Source organism: Mya arenaria, chromosome 6 (genome assembly GCF_026914265.1).
Source record: "Mya arenaria isolate MELC-2E11 chromosome 6, ASM2691426v1".
In the NCBI taxonomy this organism is placed as follows: Eukaryota; Metazoa; Mollusca; class Bivalvia; order Myida; family Myidae; genus Mya; species Mya arenaria.
Window position 1 is genome coordinate 53,979,369 of NC_069127.1, and position 21,900 is coordinate 54,001,268.

The 21,900-nt window shown below is 35.0% G+C and overlaps 1 long non-coding RNA gene across 2 annotated transcripts in view; it reads left to right on the forward strand.

Moving 5' to 3' along the window:
- The window catches only part of LOC128237008 (uncharacterized), a 37,079-nt gene extending 16,169 nt beyond the window's left edge, over positions 1–20,910 (forward strand). For both annotated transcript variants that reach the window (XR_008261474.1, XR_008261475.1), the window contains exons 2-4: positions 7,317–7,520; positions 16,179–16,228; positions 17,802–20,910. This is a non-coding gene — a long non-coding RNA (uncharacterized LOC128237008). The remainder of the gene's footprint in view (positions 1–7,316; positions 7,521–16,178; positions 16,229–17,801) is intronic.
- Positions 20,911–21,900: the final 990 nt, after the last annotated feature.

A 21,900-nucleotide genomic window follows, 5' to 3' on the forward strand; every position in this document is an offset into this window, starting at 1 on the left:
GGCTAGAAGCGTAACAAACGCTTTAAGAAAAAAAGAGGAAAATTTCAGCAGTTTTCAAAGGAATTGAGTTATGGTCTTAGACTATTGTGAGTTAACTTATATGACTGAAATGAAGGCACTGATACCAAAATCAGCTGATTCGGAGAAAGATACTTAATTGATGGCAAAACTGTCATTCTGTGAGAGTGCAGCTTTAACCATTTAAGCACTGCAGATTCGAGGTGTTAGTGACTAGTTTATAAAGAAGAAAACTATTTCGTGGCAGATTTCTTGGATTTGGAGCTACGGATCGATCGTATTATGCAAACTAATTGTTGCCAGGGGCGAATCCAGGATTTTGGGTTAGGGGGGGGCGTAACTTTTAATCACTCTAAAGGTTGCACTAGCAGATCAAGGGGCATACCTATAGTTCTAATATCATAACGAGGTTTCTATTAGGACGACTAAGTGGCTTATATAATTTGTATATTTTCGTTAAGCGGGAAAAACGAGGGAAGATACATGTATAATTGTGAACCCATGTTCAGATACTTTTACTATTAGTGCCGAATTATTACAGTAAGGGAAGGCGGGAACGTTTAAATTGCGTGCACTCTGTGTTGTGTACGAGTACATCTCAAAAGGCAATGTTGTATAAAGATACGCGAGCGAAGCGAGCGAAGAAAAAATAGGAAAATATAGTATATTTTATTGTTTCCATACCAAAGAACATGTAAGCTCCGGGAATTTTAGGGGGCGTGCGCCGGGTGTGCCCCCCCCCCCCTGGATCCGCTAGTGGTTGCCCTAATTAATTGAATCACTTTGAAAAGCTCTTTCATTTAATTAATGTGAGCAATTATCGAATCGGACTATAAAGAAGATTGCTCGAAAGCACACATTACATCCAAAGTATGAAAAGGTTTCTCTGTTTCATTAAATGTAAACACTGAAACGCCACTTTGACCGGTTTATGAAGAGTCAGTTGTAATATTCAACAATATATTTAGTTTATTTAAATAATCACATCAATACATAAATACAGAAATAAATGGAAAAGAAATGGGTCTGCATCGTGTGCAAATACAATAGTAGCATTGGTTGTCCGGTTAGCGCAGTGGTTAGCGCACTCGCTTCTCACCTAGGCGACCCGGGTTCGATTCCCGGCTTGGGCGCATGTGAGTTTGGTTTGTGGTCACCAAGCCGGACAAGTGGGTTTCTCCGGGTTCTCCGGTTTTCCCCACAACACAAGACCACACTCTCGTGTAAAATCGTGCCAACGAGAGTGATTAATATAATGTTGTAATAACTTGTGTCACAATCGTTGTAAAATAAATATGTTTAAACTAATAGTAGCATTGAGTTCGTTGGAACTGAGCATTGATCAATTTATAAACAAACAGGCGAACTAAGTTATTACGTCACCTATTTGTCTTTGAGAACAAAAGTAAACCCACTTTTTAATAAATTAACCGCTTTGAAATGTCGTCTATTTCAAGTCGGTGCCTTTGTTGATCTGATTGTTCACATTTTCATATTTACTATGCAATAATTATGCTGTATATTCTGTAAGGTCATTCAAGACGAAATGCTTAATTATTTAAACGATAGTCCGCAGACTGGGCCTCTTTTGTTATCTACGTAGTATATCAAATACATGCTAGCATTCGGAACATCTCGGTCATTTCCCATCGAAAACAACCTCGTATGTATGCCGGTACATCACAAGAAGTCGTTCGTAAAATTTTAGATAAGAAAATATTTTAATGTTTAACATACATTTTGTTTTACTTAGTTTAAATTGATCGTCAGTGAAGTGTATTATTGCATAAATAAGTAAACTTCCCAAGAGTGGAGTCCTTACGTTAACTGCTATATTGAAATCACTACGCGATCTACTCGCACCGTAATTAAATTTAAATAATCCTGTCATGGTAAAACGTCCATATACATCCGAGGTTTTTCTCGACCGAAAATGGCCGAGGTGTTCCGATTGACGTAGTTTATCAAATACATTCTAGAAGAGCGATCCGTCCAAAAGGTCTTCGTTTCAATCATTCAGGCGCATTGATCAATGTCAATGATGTCAAGGGCAAAGCACCCCAATTCGGAAGTGCCTACTCATTGTTGCATTTATTATTTCTTTAAGTTGACACATGGCAATAAATCAAAGCATGGCTAAACCATCTCAGACCATTGGTTACCTGTCTGTATAGGGTTTGAAGCTGAAAGGTTTGTGTTGTTTTTTAAAAAAAAAAGCAGGCTGAATATGCTGGAACTACTTGATTACGTTTTATTGTCTACATTTTCACCGCATTTTTTGTACTCGTACACCGGATATTGTCATTTTACCTTACACACACTTTATGCGTTCAACCAATTTGATTGTTCTTAGGAGAAACTTCTTTCTAACTGTTGTTTAATGTTTAGTACACAAGTGGAGCTTTCTCCCCATATATAATATGGTGTTGTGGGTCGCGAAGCACTAGAAATCAGTGTAATCTTGCATGCAAATTGGTCAATTGACTATAGACTATATAGGAAATTTATTTAGTTGTCTTTGACCTCAATACAGAGCATTGAACGGTAAGGACCCGGATCAGATGCAAGCGTCTAGATGATCGAGATTAGACAAGTCTTTGTTTGATTGACCACTAAATTGGAAATGAGACGACAACACGCACAGCAACACGCACAGCAACCAACATGTTAAAGTCGCACAACGTAGGTTGACGCATAACAGATTTGTGTTTAAATTTTAAAGCTGCACTCTCACAGATTGAACGTTTTGACAACTTTTTTTTATTTATGTTTTGGAACAAGCCAATTTTAGCGAAAATCCATGGAAACCAGTTATATAAGACTGCTGACAAAAAAATCAGATCGCAGATTTTATATTTACGTTCAAAAAAATGATGTTTTATGCATTTTTCTTAAATCGTTAGAAACAATACGTTAGTAACGGTTTAAGCCATAAAACATAAATTTTGAACGGAAATTTGGAAATCCACGATAGGATTTTTGTCACCAATATTGGTTTGCAGATATTTACGCAAAAATTTGCTCTTTACAAAGTAAAAAAAAAAGTTGTTAAAATGGTCAATCTGTGAGAGTGCAGCTTTAATTAAAAAATGTGAATAAGTATCATTTTTTTCAACTATGCAAAGTGCGTATTTATGAAGAAAAAAATAATTATTTTTTTCACATTTTTGGCATCGTACTTTTTGGTGTGGAACTATAAGATTAAAAAAAAATGAGTTTGAAAATCCGGTGCCATTGGGTAAGGCCAACATGTTATGTTACATAATATATCACGCCTCCAACATGAATGGCGCAATGTCATTGGTCAAGAACTGGAACATATTTTTCCATATTGGGTCACCAAATTTATATCGTACCAAAATGGCGTCTATTTTCCGATTTCTATGAAAACATGAAAGATGTAAACAGGTTGTCGACGTGATATATACGTTACAGGGTCCCCTACTAACCCCGTAACTTGTAATATTATGTCTTTGTTGATTTGTGGCATTGTGTGTCTCTTGTACTGTATCTGTCGTTCGTTTAAGCTGCACTCTCACTGAGTGACAGTTTTGACTCTTATCTTATTTTTTTCTTTCTAAGAATCAGCAATGCCATCAATTTAGTCATGTAAGATAACTCAGTAAAGAACAGGCGCCATGATTACGAACAGTCTCAAGTCCAAGTCTATACTCAGACTCAGAAAAGCTTTTTCATTCAAGAATTTTTTTTATATATTTATTCCATTTATTTTGGTAAATAACAGTAAAACATTACAAAATAATATATTTCAGCAAATTTCACCATTAATGCTTTAATAGAAGGAAAATCACAATGAAATGGAGTTTTGCCCTATTGAGTCTTGAGTCGGAACTCAGACTTGAGACTGTTCGCAATCACTCCCCCAGATCTCAATTGAAGTGAAAACTACAAGGAAAAATGCCGAAAAAACCTCATTTTTTCTAAAAGCGTTCGTCTCTCCATAATACATCAATTTTCGAACGTATATAGGAAAAAACTGCAATCTGATCTCTTGTCAGCTGTATTATATCACTTTTTCCAGACATTAAAGCTGCACTCTCACAGATTGAGCGACTTGACAACTTTTTTATTTTTGTCTTGGAACGAGCCAATTTTTGCGAAGACCCATGGAACCAGTTATATAAGACTGCTGACTAAAAATGAGATCGCAGATTTTTATTTTAAAGTTCAAAAGTTGATGTTTTATGCATTTTTCTTACACCGTTAGTAACGGTTTGAGCCATAAAACATTAATTTTCAAACGGAAATATGAAAATCTACGATCTGATTTTTCTCAGCAATCATATATCATTGGTTTGCGATATTTACGCAAAACTTTGCTCTTTCCAAGACAAAAAATAAAATAGTTGTAAAAATGGTATATCTGTGAGAGTGCAGCTTTAACGCATACATGGACTCATTCCCAGACAAAAAAGTTGTCACAACGGTCAATCCGTGAGAGTGCAGCTTTAAATTAAAATTTTGCCCCCAAACATGAGCCTTGTTAAATGTTTAGCTACTAGGCCTGTCCCTATGGTTTCCTCTACTTTGTTTAGATTCATTGTGTTTTGGTGAATTATCTTATAGTTTGTATTGAAAATATCTTATTCAAACGGGTAAGAGTATAATATCCCTCTGCAACAGCTAATGCTATAAGCATGACACAGAGTTAATTGATCTTAGTGCTTGAAAATCACATGGGGGAGGGAGGTTTCCGTGTGAATTCCAATTTCTAATAAAATCTATGATTGATATTTACATAGCGGAAAACCTGTATTGACCAGAATCTTGCAATAAGCGAAATGCTGTTCCCAGTGAAGTACAATATAGTCCATCAATCGGAACACTTCGGCTCTTTACTTTCGAAAATAACCTTGCAGGTATATGGACGGTTTACAATGTCAGAATTATTTACATTTACCTACGCTGCAAGTAGATCGTATTTTCCACTGTTAAGCGTAATGATATTACTCTAAGAAATATTAATTTATTTTGTAATAAAACACCTTACTGGGAATTAATTTGAACTTTGTAATACAATTAACACCTTGAAACGATACAATTAATAAAACGTATTAATATTAATTTTACGAACTACTTTTAGTTACGCATCGGCACACATCCGAAGTTGTTTTCGATGAAAAAATGGCTGAGGAGTTCCGAATGCAACTCTGGTTGTTATCGATGGAAAATGGCAGAGGAGTTCCGTTTGATAGTGCATTTGTGGCACTATAGCTGCTGATTCAATTTGCCAGAGCGTTAAAAGCTCATTATGAAAGAAATCTCTCGCAATAATTGTGTGTCTTTTAAACGGATCATTATATGGATCTGATTGAGAATCTGTGTTAAAACTTTTAATGTAAGTGGATGTTCTCTACTAAAAGCTTTTCATTTCAATCTGACTGGTGTAATGTCTGTAAACAATTATACGGACGAGCGAACAAGTCAGTATCAGAGTTTTATCTTAACACGAAAAACTGTTATGTGTTCATAAACAAACACTTACAGGGACGATTGCTCAGAACATTGTTAAAGTTTACAACGGTGATAACGGCGTCGCTGTTAACTTAAAAACGTAATCTATGGTGTGCTCATATATTTAAAAAGAAAAGGGTGACCCAAATAGTGTTTGAAGTAGTGCAGAACCCAGTGCATCCATTTAACTTCCAGAGCAGTAAAGCTTTAAAAGTAAACAATGGTCCGATTTTTTTAGATTTTTTTTAACTTTGATAAATGACATCGTTGTTAAATTTTAAACGTGAAATATTCGATAATGTGCTAAAATCTCTAAATCTTAACAAGTACAAATAAACACTTGCCTGAAATCTTGTTAGAAATACTTGTGTTTCAATTTGTATTCTTCTAGAGTTGTAAAGATTTAAAAGTTAACAACGATGACGTTTATAACGATGCTCACTTTAACAATGTTCTGACAGGTCAAAGTCTCAATGGTGACGTAACAACGTTGATAAATTTAACAAATTTCTGAACAATCAGTCCATAATTAGCACAAACGCCATTTCATACAAAAGAGGGAAGCAGTATGTTCGCTCACAAATTATATTAAATGTGTCATAATTTGATCAATTTAACCAACATGAACACATATTTCTAACTTAAATCAAAACATAATATACTTTCTGCATTTATATTTAAAGCTTAATAATGACTCAATGTTCATTATCAGAAAAATTTCATTTGCAAAGTACAGTGTGTGTATACCACGTGATAAATTACGTCATATATGCTACGTCGGAAGGCAAAAATTTGCTTAAAATGAAGACTTAAATCAAAAATAACTTTTCATACACAACACCATTTTAAATGAAACAAAGGGCAGTCTATGCCGCTTAAAGAGCCCCGCATTTGATTTATTTCCGAAATTTGATGAGGTCATTAGTTTCACTAAACACTTCAACAAACCTGTTTCCAAAATAATGTTTGACAGTGCTCCGTCAGACGGCGGTATCGTGAAAAGGTTTATCGAAGTGTTTTAAGAAACTAAACTCGCAATCAAATTTTGGTAAAAGACCGAAGGTTGGGCTCCGTAAGCGGCGTAGACTGCGCTATGTTTCATTTAAAATGGTGAAGATATAGTGAAGTTATCTTTGTTTAAAGTCTTTTTTCATATCAAAATATTGCCTTCCGACGTAGCATTTATGACGCAATTTATCACGTGGTATACACACACTGAAGTAGATGTATTAAAGGTTGAGTATTGTAATTAGACTTTAGACAATTGTCTACATAGGCATATCGTCGGATACCACGTAAAACGACTACGTTATGAAGTATAACGGAATTAAGTACCGTGGTGCCGTCGCTGACATAGGTCTAGATATTTATCAATTATTAACAAACATTAAAGCTTCTCTCTCCGAGATATACCATTTTTACAACTATTGTATTTTTTGTCTTGGAAAGACCAAATTTTTGCGTAAATATCTGCAAACCAATGATAAAAGATTGCTGACAAAAAAATCAGATCGCAGATTTCTATATTTCCGTTCGAAAATTTATATTTTATGGCTTAATCCGTTACCAACGGTTTAAGAAGAATGCATAAAACATCATTTTTTAACTTAAATATTTAAATCTGCGATTTAATTTTTTGTCAGCAGTATTGTATAACTGGTTTCCATGTGTCTTCGCAAAAATTTGCTCGTTTCAAGACAAAAAAGAATAAAAAAAAGTTGTCAAAACGTTCAATCTGTGAGAGTGCAGCTTTAACAAACATGTTTGCTATTAACGAATTTTACACCTGTTTGCAATAAAGAATGTTTTTTGTTTCTTTTCAGACTGAAGAATGCAGATGCATAACAAAATACCATATTACCAAGTGTGGAAAACGATCTAAAAGTGATACAAAATGTCTCCAAATTTGACGTTATTCGTCAATGACGTCATACGCGTCATGATGAAACTTCCGTCCTGCTGTCTGCTGACGTCAACGATGACGTTATTGTTCATATCTGTGATAAGCCTAGCCATTCCATGCACAGGTAATTATGATTTAATTAATGCTATATATTAAAATGAATATATTATCAAAAATTTATAATTACGTTATATGGAATGATTTTTGTATCTAAGATGAATCGGATCGGATACAGATGGTTTTGTACATGAGAAACAGGGCGTAGGAAGGAACAGTTGGAACGTATCTACGAACAGCTCGTTTCAGTAGTACGTTCTATGGAAAAAACAAGCCACAGTTAAAAAGGAAAATGGCCAAACTAGCAGAGGGAATCAAACAAGACAATACATCGTCGGCAGTCACGGTACTTAATTCCGTTACTCTTCATAAATACCATGGGACAATTGACTGACACAATCTCGTTTAAATGAATATGCATGAGGCAGGGGAGACAACATTTTGCAATTAATTCACATGTTACAATAAAATATTCTTCAAAAGCTCTGGCATGTCAGAAGCCTCCATGGCTGAAAGGTTTTCTGCATATTTTTTTGTACTGAAACGGCGGAAACTGGTTCAAAACCGTAAAATGAGCTTGTACCAATGAAACTACCTCATTGATAATTTATGATTTCGAGACTTTCCCAGCCAAATCGCCCATTGTACAAAACGTGTGTATAGGTGGTATTCGACGAAGAGGACAATAATACAATGGAAAAAAAATGACTTACCCAGAAGCCAACAATGCTACGACTAAAACAGACACTAAAAGAGGGCTGAACAACGTACAAACCAAACAGACACTTATCCCAACACGAGTCAACAGCACTCAACACGTATCCCTACATAAGTCAACAGCGCTTAACACTTATCCCTACATGAGTCAACAGCGCCCAACACTTATTCCTACGTGAGTCAACTGCGCTCAACACTTATCCCTACACGAGTCAACAGCACTCAACACTTATCCTTACATGTGCAAACAGCGCTCAACACTTATCCCTACATGTGTCAACAGCGCTCAACACTTATCCCTACATGTGTCAATAGCGCTCAACACCTATCCCTACATGTGTCTACAGCGTTCAACACTTATACCTACATGTGTCTACAGCATTCAACACTTATCCCTACATGTGTCTACAGCGCTCAGCACATATCCTTACATGTGTCAACAACGCTCAACACTTATCCCTACACGAGTCAACAGCGCTCAACACTTATCCTTACATGTGTCAATAGCGCTCAACACTTATCCCTACATGTGTCTACAGCCCTCAACACTTATCCCTTAATGTGCCAATAACGCTCAACACTTATCCCTACATGTGTCTACAGCGCTCAACACTTATCCCAACACGAGTCAACAGCGCTCAACACTTATCCTTACATGTAACAACATCACTCGACACCTATCCCTACATGTGTCAATAGCGCTCAACACTTATCCCTACATGTGTCTACAGCACTCAACATTTATCCCTACATGTGTCAACAGCGCTCAACACTTATCCCTACATGTGTCTACAGCCCTCAACACTTATCCCTTAATGTGCCAATAACGCTCAACACTTATCCCTACATGTGTCTAAAGCGCTCAACACTAATCTCTACATGTGTCAACAGCGCTCGACATTTATCCCTACATGTGTCAACATCGCTCGACACTTATCCCTACACGAGTCAACAGCGCTCAACACTTATCCCTGCATGTGTCAACAACGCTCGACAATTATCCCTACATGTGTAAATAGCGCTCAACACTTATCCCTACATGTGTAAACAGTGCTCAACACTTATCCCTACATGTGTCAACAGTGCTCGACACTTATCCTTACATGTGTCAACAGCGCACAACACTTATCCCTACATGTGTCAACAGTGCTCGACACTTATCCTTACAGGTGTCAACAGCGCTCAACACTTATCCCTTCATGTGTCAATAACGCTCAACACTTATCCCTACACGAGTCAACAGCGCTCAACACTTATCGCTATATATGTGAACATCACTCGACATTTATCCCTACAAGTGTCAACAGCGCCCAACTCTTATCCCTACACGAGTCAACAGCGCTCAACACTTATCGCTATATATGTGAACATTACTCGACATTTATCCCTACAAGTGTCAACAGCGCCCAACTCTTATCCCTACACGAGTCAACAGTGCTCAACACTTATCGATATATATGTCAACATCACTCGACACTTATCCCTACATGTGTCAACAGCGCTCAACACTTATCCCTATAATAGTCAACGGCCTTCAACACTTATCCCTGTATGTGTCAACTGCGCTCAACACTTATCCCTACATGTGTCAATAGTGCTCAACACGTATCCCTACATGAGTCAACTGCGCTCAACACTTATCCCTACATGAGTCAATAGCGTTCAACACTTATCCCTGCATATGTCAACTGCGCTCAACACTTATCCCTACATGTGTCAATAGCGCTCAACACTAATCCCTACATGAATCAATAGCGCTCAACACTTATACCTACATGAGTAAATAACACTCAACACTTATCCCTACATGAGTAAATAGCACTCAACACCTATCCCTACATGAGTAAATAGCACTCAACACTTATCCCTACATGAGTCAATAGTGCTCAACACTTATCCCTACATGAGTAAATAGCACTCAACACTTATCCCTACATGAGTCAATAGTGCTCAACACCTATCCTAACACGTGTCAATAGAGCGCTCAACACTTATCCCTATACGAGTCAACATCATTCAAGACTTATCCCTAGATGTGTCAACAGCGTTAAACACTTATCCCTTCATGTGTCAAAGGTGCTCAGCACTTATCCCTACATGTGTCAACAACGCCCAAAACTTATCCTTACTTAAGTGAAAAACGCTCAAAACCTATCCCTACATGTGTCAACAACGCTCAACACTTATCCCTACTTGTGTCAACAGAGCTCAACATTTATCCCTACTTGAGTGTACAACGCTCAACACTTATCCCTACTTGAGTGAACAACGCTCAACACTTATCCCTACTTGTGTCAACAGTGCTCAACATTTATCCCTACTTGTGTCAACAGAGCTCAACATTTATCCCTACTTGTGTCAACAGTGCTCAACACTTATCCCTACTTGTGTGTACAACGCTCAACACTTATCCCTACTTGTGTCAACAGTGCTCAACATTTATCCCTACTTGTGTCAACAGAGCTCAACATTTATCCCTACTTGTGTCAACAGGTCTCAACACTTATCCCTACTTGAGTGTACAACGCTCAACACTTATCCCTACTTGTGCGGACAGTGCTCAACACTTATCCCTACATGCTTCAACAGTGCTCAACATTTATCCCTAAATGTGTCAACAACGCTCAACACTTTTCCTTACTTGAGTGAACAACGCTCAAAACTTATCCCTACTTGTGTCAACAGTTCTCAACATTTATCCCTAAATGTGTCAACCGAGCTCAACACATATCCCTATTTGAGTGAACAACGCTCAACACTTATCCCTACTTGTGCGAACAGTGCTCAACACTTATCCCTACATGCTTCAACAGTGCTCAACATTTATCCCTACATGTGTCAACAATGCTCAACACTTAATTCTACATGTGTCAACAGTGCTCAACATTTATCCCTACATGTGTCAACAGCGCTCAACACTTATCCCTACATGTACCAGCAACGCTCAACACTTATCCCTACAATTCGCAACACAGTTGCGAACATCACGAATGGTCACAAACATATTTACTTTACTTACATGAATCTATTCGACATACGTGCCTCGCCTCCATCATTGCATGTGACACAGAAATTTGATCCAAGACGTCGATCAAAAAACGGAAATTAAATACGGATCGATTACAGGAAATTCTTGCTGTAACATTATTACTAAATGATTGATTATTCAATGAAAACAACTTGGTAAGATGTATATATTCATCCAGGAGTGCCTTACAAGAGTAGAGAAATTTAAAAAAAAACTCCGGGCTTGTCCAAAACATTTTGCAATCATTGGCTTAACTTTAAGCGTTGCATCGTTGGCAAAATTTCGTCAAATTAAAATATTTCCAAGGACTGCATCATTTAAATACAAGCAAATCTAAAATATTTCACACGTTAAGAAGTAGAAAATATCATAGTCTCTTATAAGCTAAGGAATGTTTTTATATCTTTACTGTCAAAAAAGTTATTAAGAAATTAATGTCACTTTCTTGTTTGTTTACATTGGTCCATGGTAACCAATGTGAGAACCCCTTTGAAGAAACTTCCTCAAACTGAGACTCAGTAAATTAGTGAATACGAGCCCTGGATAAAATAAATATTCAATTATTTATTAATCAACCGTTTAACAGGTAAAAGATACAAAGTAATATTTATCTAAACTTCATATTGATTTTACATTGTTCTATTAATCGGAAATGCAGTTGTGTGAAAACTCTATTTGCATAAACCGTCTCGAATTGCACGGTATTTCAATAATCAATTTACAGCACTTTCCTAAGTTGCACAAGAAAATAAGACATTAGTTTGTCCAGGTCGTTTATCAGGACCTACCGCTGAGAAGCATAAAAGTAACCAACTGAAATGTCATCGTGGTCGTAAATTACCACTGTATCTGCATATCGCTTCTTGTTATTCATTACGACAATGAACAGACACTCCATGCATGTCCTGATTAAATCAAACATATAAATATTCCACGTTCAATTACTGGCGTAGCTTAAACTAGGTACGATAGGGCCCGAACGTCCTGCACATGAGTTTCAAAAATGTAGCTACATCTGTACATTCATAGCTACCACTGTATTTGAGAGTTTTACTGACAATAAAACAACAGGCTTACCCTGTCAAATTTCAAGCAATTTCAGTTGGCACAAGGATTGTTAAAGCAACAAAACAGTTCAATACACCTAATCACAATATTGTTTGTGGAGAGTAAGTTGAAATTTTAGGCGATGAGGTAGATAGTTTTTGTTCTAAAATGTGCAAAAAACAGCTAAGCAACTGAATATACTTCAAAGCCTAAGCAATTTTTGACAATCAATACTAAGCTTATTATCTTAATATCTTTCATCAGATCCAATTTAAACTACTGTCCTTTTGTTTGGCATTTTTGTAGCAAGAGTTTTTAAAATTAAAAGATTACACCTCAACTTTCGAAAATCTTCTTCATAGAATTCAATTGACAACATTACATCAGAGCAGGATAAGATGCATCGCTATTGAAACTTACAAATGTCTGTACAGTAGCTCACCAGAATATGTTCAAACCCTTGTAGCTTTTCAGATATGTAATTTCAATCTCTGATATGATGTTCCTTAAGCACAGCTATATACGGGAATAACTCTTTCCGCTTTGAGACCACCCAGGTATGGAACCGCCTCTAAATGAAAATAAGGTGCCCTCAAAACTACCTGGAATTTGGAAGACTGATCTGCACTTGGACATTCCTCCCTTGTAAAGACTCAATGTACACATATTTTTTATAACTTAAAAATAAGAAGAAATTGAGAATCATTTTTATTATAAACTACATCACTGCTGTTAAAAAGCCCATTTGTTTTCATGATACTATCAGATCAATGTACACTTCCAACACAGTAAAACATTATTATGATAATAGTACTATTACTTTTGATTGCTGTTTGCAATTTTGTGCTGGCCAATGACAATCAAGTATTTTTTTTATATTTTCTGTTTCATTAATATTATTAATAGTAATTAATTTTATTAATTTATTAATAGTACTTTTGAAACATTCGTCAGAAATGATCTACGTTAATTATATTTCAGTCAGTCTTTCAACCAAGGCTTACTTGGTAAACTAGTGTCAGTAATAAACAATAGCAACAACCTGGGGTTTGCATTTCTATGTGGGCCGATATACATAGTTGCAGTTAAAAGAACGAAGCACAAAACATTCCATTGACAAAATTTCCCACATCATTTAGGGAAAGCAAAACATTGAAATTTGTAAAATTGATTGAAGGACTCTTTTGAGTTTAAATAATATTACTTTATTGAATGATTATCCCAAGTCGCTTCCAATTTTTTAAAACATGAACCCCTTCGACGTACCTTGTAGTGAACACGCAATGACCTACTCTTTCCATCATTGAATATGTCACAGAAAGGAATTATATTTGCATTTGGTTCAAGAGGTCGATCAAATAGGGCTGTTACAGGAAATTCAAACTGTAACCTGACTACTGAATGGTTGATTATTAAATGAAAACTACTTAGTAAGAGGTATTTTCATCAAGGAGTGGCTTACATGAGTTGAGGCATTTAAGTTTCCGGGCTTGTCCAGAACATTTTCAAACCATTTACATTAAAAATAAATCCGTTCAGAGAACATTGAGCCTGGATCATGCCAATGTTATCGTTTATTAAAAGTAAAATAAACAAAATCTTAGTGTTTAGGCGAAAAAAGTAGCCCCAAATAGTTAAAATAAAAGTTTTGCGAATTGTGAAAAATCTCTATTTTATACATATTTTCACTCAAATCATTTTTATTTTTATGTCTTAAAATAATTTTACTACTTAACTACAGAAGTGTTTCAAGATTGTTTACCGAAAATTTAAAATCCACGATTTGTTTATATTCAAACGTTCTAAACGGTTTTAAATGTCACAATGGTAATGTAAGAATGCCAAATTGTACATTACATATAATTTGGTACTTTCAGGTCCCCCCGGTTTGACACTTAAAGATACAGACCATTATATAAAATACCTATATATTATATGGGTTTTTTTACCAATTTGCAGGTGATATGACCCTGATAACACGACCCCTATCACCATATATGGGAAGAAAGTTCAACTAGTGTTCCTAACATTGAACAACGTTATAAAAGAAAATACCTTTCTTATCAGAAAAATAAAATTGGTTGAAAGTTACCACTATGTATCCCTTTAAGTGACCTTATCCCGCGTAGGAATACAAACAATGTGTTGCAATTGTAAATAAAAGTAGGTCAAGCAGATCAAATATGTTCAGTATTTTTTTCAAATAACAAACAATTCAACTTGAAAAGTATTTATATGGAAATAACCCTACGGTTTGAGCTTTGATTCATTTGCATGTGCGAAACAAGAAAAAGATGTCTCACACTGAGTAGTCACTTATGAGTTGGTGTAATATGCCATAAGTTTGTAAAGTTCCAATCATAATATTGTTTCGAGTTTTTCTTTAAACCTTTACATTTAACCAAAAACAATTTTACCATATGAATCGAGATATACGTCAATTTGAATGTAAACAATATTTTTTCAACTACTGGACCTTGGTTCAATACTATGTGAATCACCTAGAATTGCGAGGGGATTTTCGACGGACCAGGACCTTTGAACAGATACGACGTCGTCAAGATAAAATATTGCTGGGAAAATCAGAGTGAAATGAGTAACTGAAAGCTGGTCATAAAGAAGTCATTAGGTGAAACTTTTCCAGGAAAAGTGCAAATTTGCTTCCAGGCTAGAACTACCACAACTGATATGACTAAGGCGACGTTACATCCTGAATTATAAATGACAAAGGTAGTTTCCAAAGATTTATGAGAAATATGAGAAACTTAGCTATATCACAAGAGGAAAGAATAGTTTTTAGAACCTGGAACAGTACGTTTTCATTTTAGATTTTAAGTTATCATATTCCGATGCGTTTCTGAGAAACCATTATTTAAAAGTTATGTTTTAGAAAATGAAGCCTAATTTTAAAGTGTTCCTGATGAATAGTACATGCAAACAACATGTCCTATGGCAAGTCCTCAGAAAAGTAACATGTCAGAATATTCTAGATCAATTGACTACTTAATAATCCCGAGCACAAATCTTGACAGAAATAAGTCATTGTTCGGATTAGATCGTCAGGAAATGTCTTAGCCTAAAACCATTGGAAACATGATGTGAAGTGTAGTCAACATAAAAACAGGATGCAAATATTAGCAAAAGGCCCCCGAAGAAAATGTTTCGATATGATCTGGTTGGTCTACAATGCACTTCGCTGTTTACTAGCGTTTACTTTACATTTAAAACGTTATCTCTACTTCATGACATTCCTAATTCTGCATTATACCACTTTTCTAAAGAGTGCCTTCTTTTGTATTCAATACAATTCAAATACAATGCAAAATCAAATCCTCTGTTTGTTTGGCGTCATGTTCCACTTCCAGACTGATGAGCTTCAAACAAAATGGCATAACACACAACATTAATATTATATCAAAGAACAGACGCTGCGACCTTTTTCTTTGAACACAACTCCAATTGGCAATAAGGGCCCTTCTGTGTCAGCAGTGCAATCAATAGGTGTTGCATAACTGGCTATACACGAGCCAAACAGGGAGAAATAAATAATAGGTCTTAATAGGTTGTGTGTCATAGTGCACAGACAGGTTGTAACTCTATGTAGAACTACTCTGGTTATTTAACATGCTCGTTATATGTTAAATAGCCAGAGGAGCCCTCACCAGCAACGTCACACGGGACCTGTGTTGAATACCCCTCTTTCCAATGCGTTTATTTTAATTGAAGCAGAGGCCGGGGATCGAACTGTTCGGGCCGTGGACAAGTCAGACATAAACTAAACAAGGCCTTAAAACAAAAGACCAACTCACTTTAATTATTGGCTATTCCATTGGTATAAAGCAAAATGTATTAGCATGTTGGTTGGGTCGTCTCTGTAAACAACCAATTCGTAAGGGCTATTCTATTTTTTAATACAAGTACTTTCTTTTCCAGCTGATGGCTCCGGTACCACAACTCAAAAACCTAAAACTGAAACGGATCAGGTACAGCTTGCTCATTACTTACTCACTTACTTAAGTTTATATAGTTTATACTTCATAGTCATGGAAAATATGAAAATATAAAAACATACTGACAAAACACCGCCTTAATAGCTTGACATTTTATTAGTACTACTTAAATGGCAACAATGTTCGTTATTATATCCAGCATCTACGTACTAAGATATTTTCTATATTTATAATCTGCTGATGTTGGCTTAAATAAATTAAATTACTTTGAACTTAAAACAAATTTAATTTATTGAATAAGCAATATATCAAAATAATTATGAGTTACTCCTATTAATTTTCATTTCAAACCGATTGTTTTTTTAAAAACTCCCTGATTATCCATCAAATGACAACCAGAATGAAGACAATCTTAATTTGATTCTTATAATGACGGTTGTTCCCTCCGGTATTGTCAATGTGTCGTGTTGTCCCAGTCTTGACTAGGATTCAGCCTATAATTGAAATTCTGTCAACAAACGCAAATGCTTGAGACGTAGCAGAAATAAATTATTGAGTCCTTTAATATCTCTGTTATTTATATAGGCGACAACGGTTACCTTTACTATACAAACAAACATATCTGAAAGAATCCATTCACTAGGATCGTTAGAGGAGTCACCAACAGAATTTTAATAATTCACATGGACTCCCTCCAGGCTTAGGTATGATGGTATTGTATCGCATAAGTTCTGTGTTCATGTCCTTGAATCATTTATGTATACCAAGAACAAAGAGAAAAACAATAAATCTGTATGCGATTTTGCAGAAAGATGCGTGCACTTCAAAATAATCGAGACATAAGAATAAGAAATAAATTAATTTGATTGTCAGGAGGAAAGAAAAAATGTTTACGAAGTAACATATACGACATTTCCTTATATAGAACATTTTGAAATTATATTTGATCTTAGTTTTGTATTTGCTTAAGTTGTTTACCTTTACCATATTGTTTGCACATTACGTGTACTCTTACAATATTTGCGCCGTTGTCAATGCTTGGCAAAGTGCTTTCTAGCCAAAGAACTATTTTACGCATTCTTGAACATGTATTTCATCAATAAAATACATTGCCTTAAACATATAATAAATTTGGCTAAAATAAAAATACCCTATACTGTAATACGAACCAAGTGAAGAATGTTCGCACGGCGTAATTGGAAACAAAGTTGAAAAAAAAAATACAAAACGAATGGCTCATAAATGCAGATGCTTGAACTGTACACGTTTAGACCGGTATCCCTGTCGAGAGAAACGGTCAACGACGAACATGCTTCAAAATGCGAATTAACACAGGCACTAGCCAGACATTTTCTGTCAAAATGACATAGATCCCCGCTCGCCTCATTCAATAAGTGAAAGCGGCCTAAGGACGGGAATCACGGTAACACCAAACCCTTTTCCCGTGATTTCTGCCCTTACTGGTAATACTGCCGTCAAATTTCCTGCTACTAGCCAAAAAAAGCTTAATTTTGACTTTTACCGATTACGATAATATTTGTTATTACTTATCTAAAGCAAAATAAATACTAATTAGAATTTTCTAATCGAAACAATTTTCTTTCAGCCCTTTCTTCAATCATCTATGTTCATAGGACTTGCTGCTGGAGTTGGTGGATTTCTCGCCTTCATGGTGCTGTGTTGCATTGTTTGGAAGTGCTTTTGTGGAGGAGAAACAGACTTTCAAAGACATTCGTAGGCGTAGATAAAAACTTCACTTGTACATTTTTAGAAGTGACTTTGATGAGGATGTTTTACTTTCAAATACCCTTATATAAGGGATAGATATTTCCATATGTCAGTTTTACCCGAGAAATCGCTAGATGTGAACGTATGTTGACGGATGCCATAGGGGCAAAGAAGTTCTTTGGCGGATACGAAGATGAAATTTCCTAAAAAGTGATTTGTTGGACGCTAAACATGATTTAAAAGACATTTCAGTGATCCTTAGTTTTGTCACCGAGTAGTATTTTTTCGATATTTGGATATGCTTTTTTTCAGGCACCAGTTTGAATAACAAGGATATTCGAAAGGATTATTTTAAATGTATTAAACGCAGAAGCCAGGAGGAATTCCAAATATGTATATAAGCTCGGAAAAATCCATTTTATAATAACCTCAAAAGGCCGTCCCTTTTTTTTGCAGACGCCAGGCGGAATTTATAAGACATTTGTGAACGTGGAAAGATGTCTACATTTGATTGTGCTTCAGACGGCGTAGCTTTTGCTTGAACGTGCTTTTGGTGGTGTAAAGACGATATTTGAGAAACATCTTACAAATGTGGATACACTCTTGTATTGTAAAAATCCCTGAAGACTCTTGTCAATGTTTCTCATGGAGGTAGTTTGGAGTTAGACATGGAAAGTCATTCGAACAGTGCACGCACATTTTGATCGGGTTTAAAAAATGAAGGTAAACTATTATATATCGGCGTGCTCTATTTGAACAACCATGTATATATTAAGTATAAACAAAACCTTTTTAATGTGTTTGAATTACTAAACGTAATATTCTTAAGGGAAATTTGTCCGCATGGAAAATTCTTATCATGTCAATATGAAGTTCATTGAGTCAATGGAATTCATCGAAAGAAACACGGATGGAATTTGTAGGATAGTGATGTAAAAGGAAATCATGAGTGGTGTATTGTTTTGTTTTTCAAATTTGGTGGCAGAATAAGAGTATTAATTATATTTTTGAATGGTGGACAATTTGTTGCGGAAGAACATGCTAGTTTGTTTACGTATTATGAAAATGAAGCAACACGGTTTCATGCTTCAGCTTTAACTCAATACTTCAAAACCTTGTCTTATATAAAACCAAAAACACGCAAATCAACGGAAAAACAAATTATGCGTAAACCGATTCATTGACAGTTATAAACAAAACATAAAGATACCGTCCTAAGATATAAATACAAGTGCATTCTTGTGTTTTTTTTCTCAAAACAACAGATTTTCAACATTTACAAATTTGGTCAGCACCTCGTTTTAACATCGTCGTTTTAACTGTGCAACGGACATGACTTCTCGATGAAAACGGTGTTAAATGATCGAAAGCAAGGGGGTGACGACAAAATTGAAATGATTAATATAGCATGAGAGACGTTTTTATTTATATACAATAATTATGATATACGTTAACATATCAGTGTAAAGTATAGCAGACATTCATATTATTTATAATGAATAACAGCCAATAAGATCTAGCTTTAAGATTATTTAAGCTAAGTACCGGCGACAGGCATATATTTATCAAGCTACAAGGCTTATCAGACACTAACCGACACATACACAGCATCACAGGGTAACAAAGACACATGACACTACATTTGCACATCTTCATAATATTATTCCTTTTGTTTTATAAAACTGATAATGGTATCCTTAATATTTGGTTTGATTTAATATTTGAGCTAAGATGGTTTGATTTTGTTTCAGTCATGTTAAGACGTATGCAATTGTAAATCAAATTTCCTCTAAAGGTATTTTGAGTGGTCATTTTTTATACATTATGTTATAAACAAATCTGCCTACCATGTTTTTATTCGAAGATTTAGGTAGTCTTTTACAGCGCTGGTTCGCTTTCAAATGTCGTAGAATAGTCAGCATATAATCAGTTTCTAGTGTGATCGTAAATTGTTTCTTTTCTAGCACCCAAAATATAAAATATTTCATATAGATCGTGCAATTTGTTGATTCCCAATACAAACTTGAAATCATAGAGATGAAGATTTCTGTATTGACTTATACATAAGATGTTAAATTAATGAATAGTATCACGTAACTATGTATTTTGTTAATTATCCAATTTTGTGAAAGGTATTCTACTCTTGTGTACATATTTCTTCGGGTGCTTTTTGTTCAATCATGTTTCATTTTTCATGTTTTTTGAATAAATGTATGTTTTGTAGGTCGTATAAGAGTTAATATTTGTTAGAACGGTGATTAACTTCGTATTTCTGAGAGTTAACGTTTGTAAGCATGATGGTTAATGTTTATCGGTATAGGGGTTAATGTTTATATTTTTGATGTTTGAGTTTGGAGTGTATGAGGGTTAATTTTCTAGGTTTGATGGTGAATGTTAATCAGTATGGTGGTCAATGTTTATCGGTAAAAGGGGTTATGTTTGTAGGTATTACGGTTAATGTGTATCCTTATATTGGTTAATGTTTGTCATCATATTGGTAAATGTTTATCCTTATATTGGTTAATGTTTATCATTATATTGGTTAATGTTTATCATTATAAAGGTGAATGTTTATCATTTTTAGGGTTAATGTTTATCGGTTAAGGGTCAATTGTAACTTAGATGAATGATCTAAATATTTGATGGGTATGATGGTTGAGAGTGAATTGTATGATCGTCAAGTGTTGAATAGTTGTGATATTTACCCTGAATATTATAATAACTAACTGCATGCATGATCAATGTTTCGAGACATCAATTGCGCTTGCCTGCAGTTTGTGATTTTAATGTAACATGTATATGTTTGATAATTGAGTTGTTTTAGTAGAAAGCTGAATGACAATTATTAGTATAACGTACCATTCCAAACATATTCTGACAGTTTTCCTGTATTATTTCCAATCATTTTCTGATAAAGTGTTCTTGTATTATTTTGAATGTTTTAAATATTGATATATCTAACTGATTAATAAAAATGTGAATTTTGACATATCTGTTCTTTGTCAAGGTGATACTGCCAAACGTGTTACCTGGATATCAGTTAGTACCAGGGTTATTTGATTGCATTTCTAATAAAACCAGTTTTTAATACATGAGTAGCACTAGTAAAGGACGAAAGAAAATATTAGTTGTCCAGAATCAATTACTGAAACGGTTTAAGTAAAATACGAATCAGATCAAATTCAAATATGATGGCCTGTGAGTAGATATTTTGAAAATAACTAGGTATAATGTTAATAAATCACACGGGTTACTTGAAATATTTTATCTGAATAAGATTGAATAAGATTAAATTAACAATCTAGCTTCATTGTCAAACCCCGTAGTGACACGATGAAATGTGCAAAACATTCCTTTCTAAAAATATTCTCATAAAAAGACCAATCAGCAAACAGCAAAGTAATAATACGTGTTTGAAAAACTTATTCTCTGTATATGAATAAAATACATCACCATTCTTTCGTTTAATTGTGTGTTTTTTTACTATTGATGTTCGAAATTTAAAACTTACCAACCCTTTGCCTTGTTCGTCTGCGATTTCAGTCAAGAGGAGAGGACAAAATTAATCATTGATTTTGATCAATGATAATTACTCACAAACATGCTACAATTAAAAACTGTATGTTGTATTACACAATCGTGAGACAGACAGTGTCCATACTTTCAAACAACTCCGTTGCAGGCAAATGATTTATCGATTCTTGAAAGCTTAAACCAAATTAACAATTCTTCAGAGAAAACAATATGTTTACTTTATTACAAAAACTTTATCTGCCCCATGTTTATTGACTTTCGTCGTTGATATCAATGGGAGGTGGAATTGATCGAACAAGTAAAAAAACCTTTAACCAATAAAGGAGTGCAGTCATCGATATTCTTAGATTTGTAATTTATATATAAAAGAAATGAACACTCATAATAAAATGGATCGCTCAATGTATAGCACCCAATGCTAAAGTATTTCTACAAAAAGAATT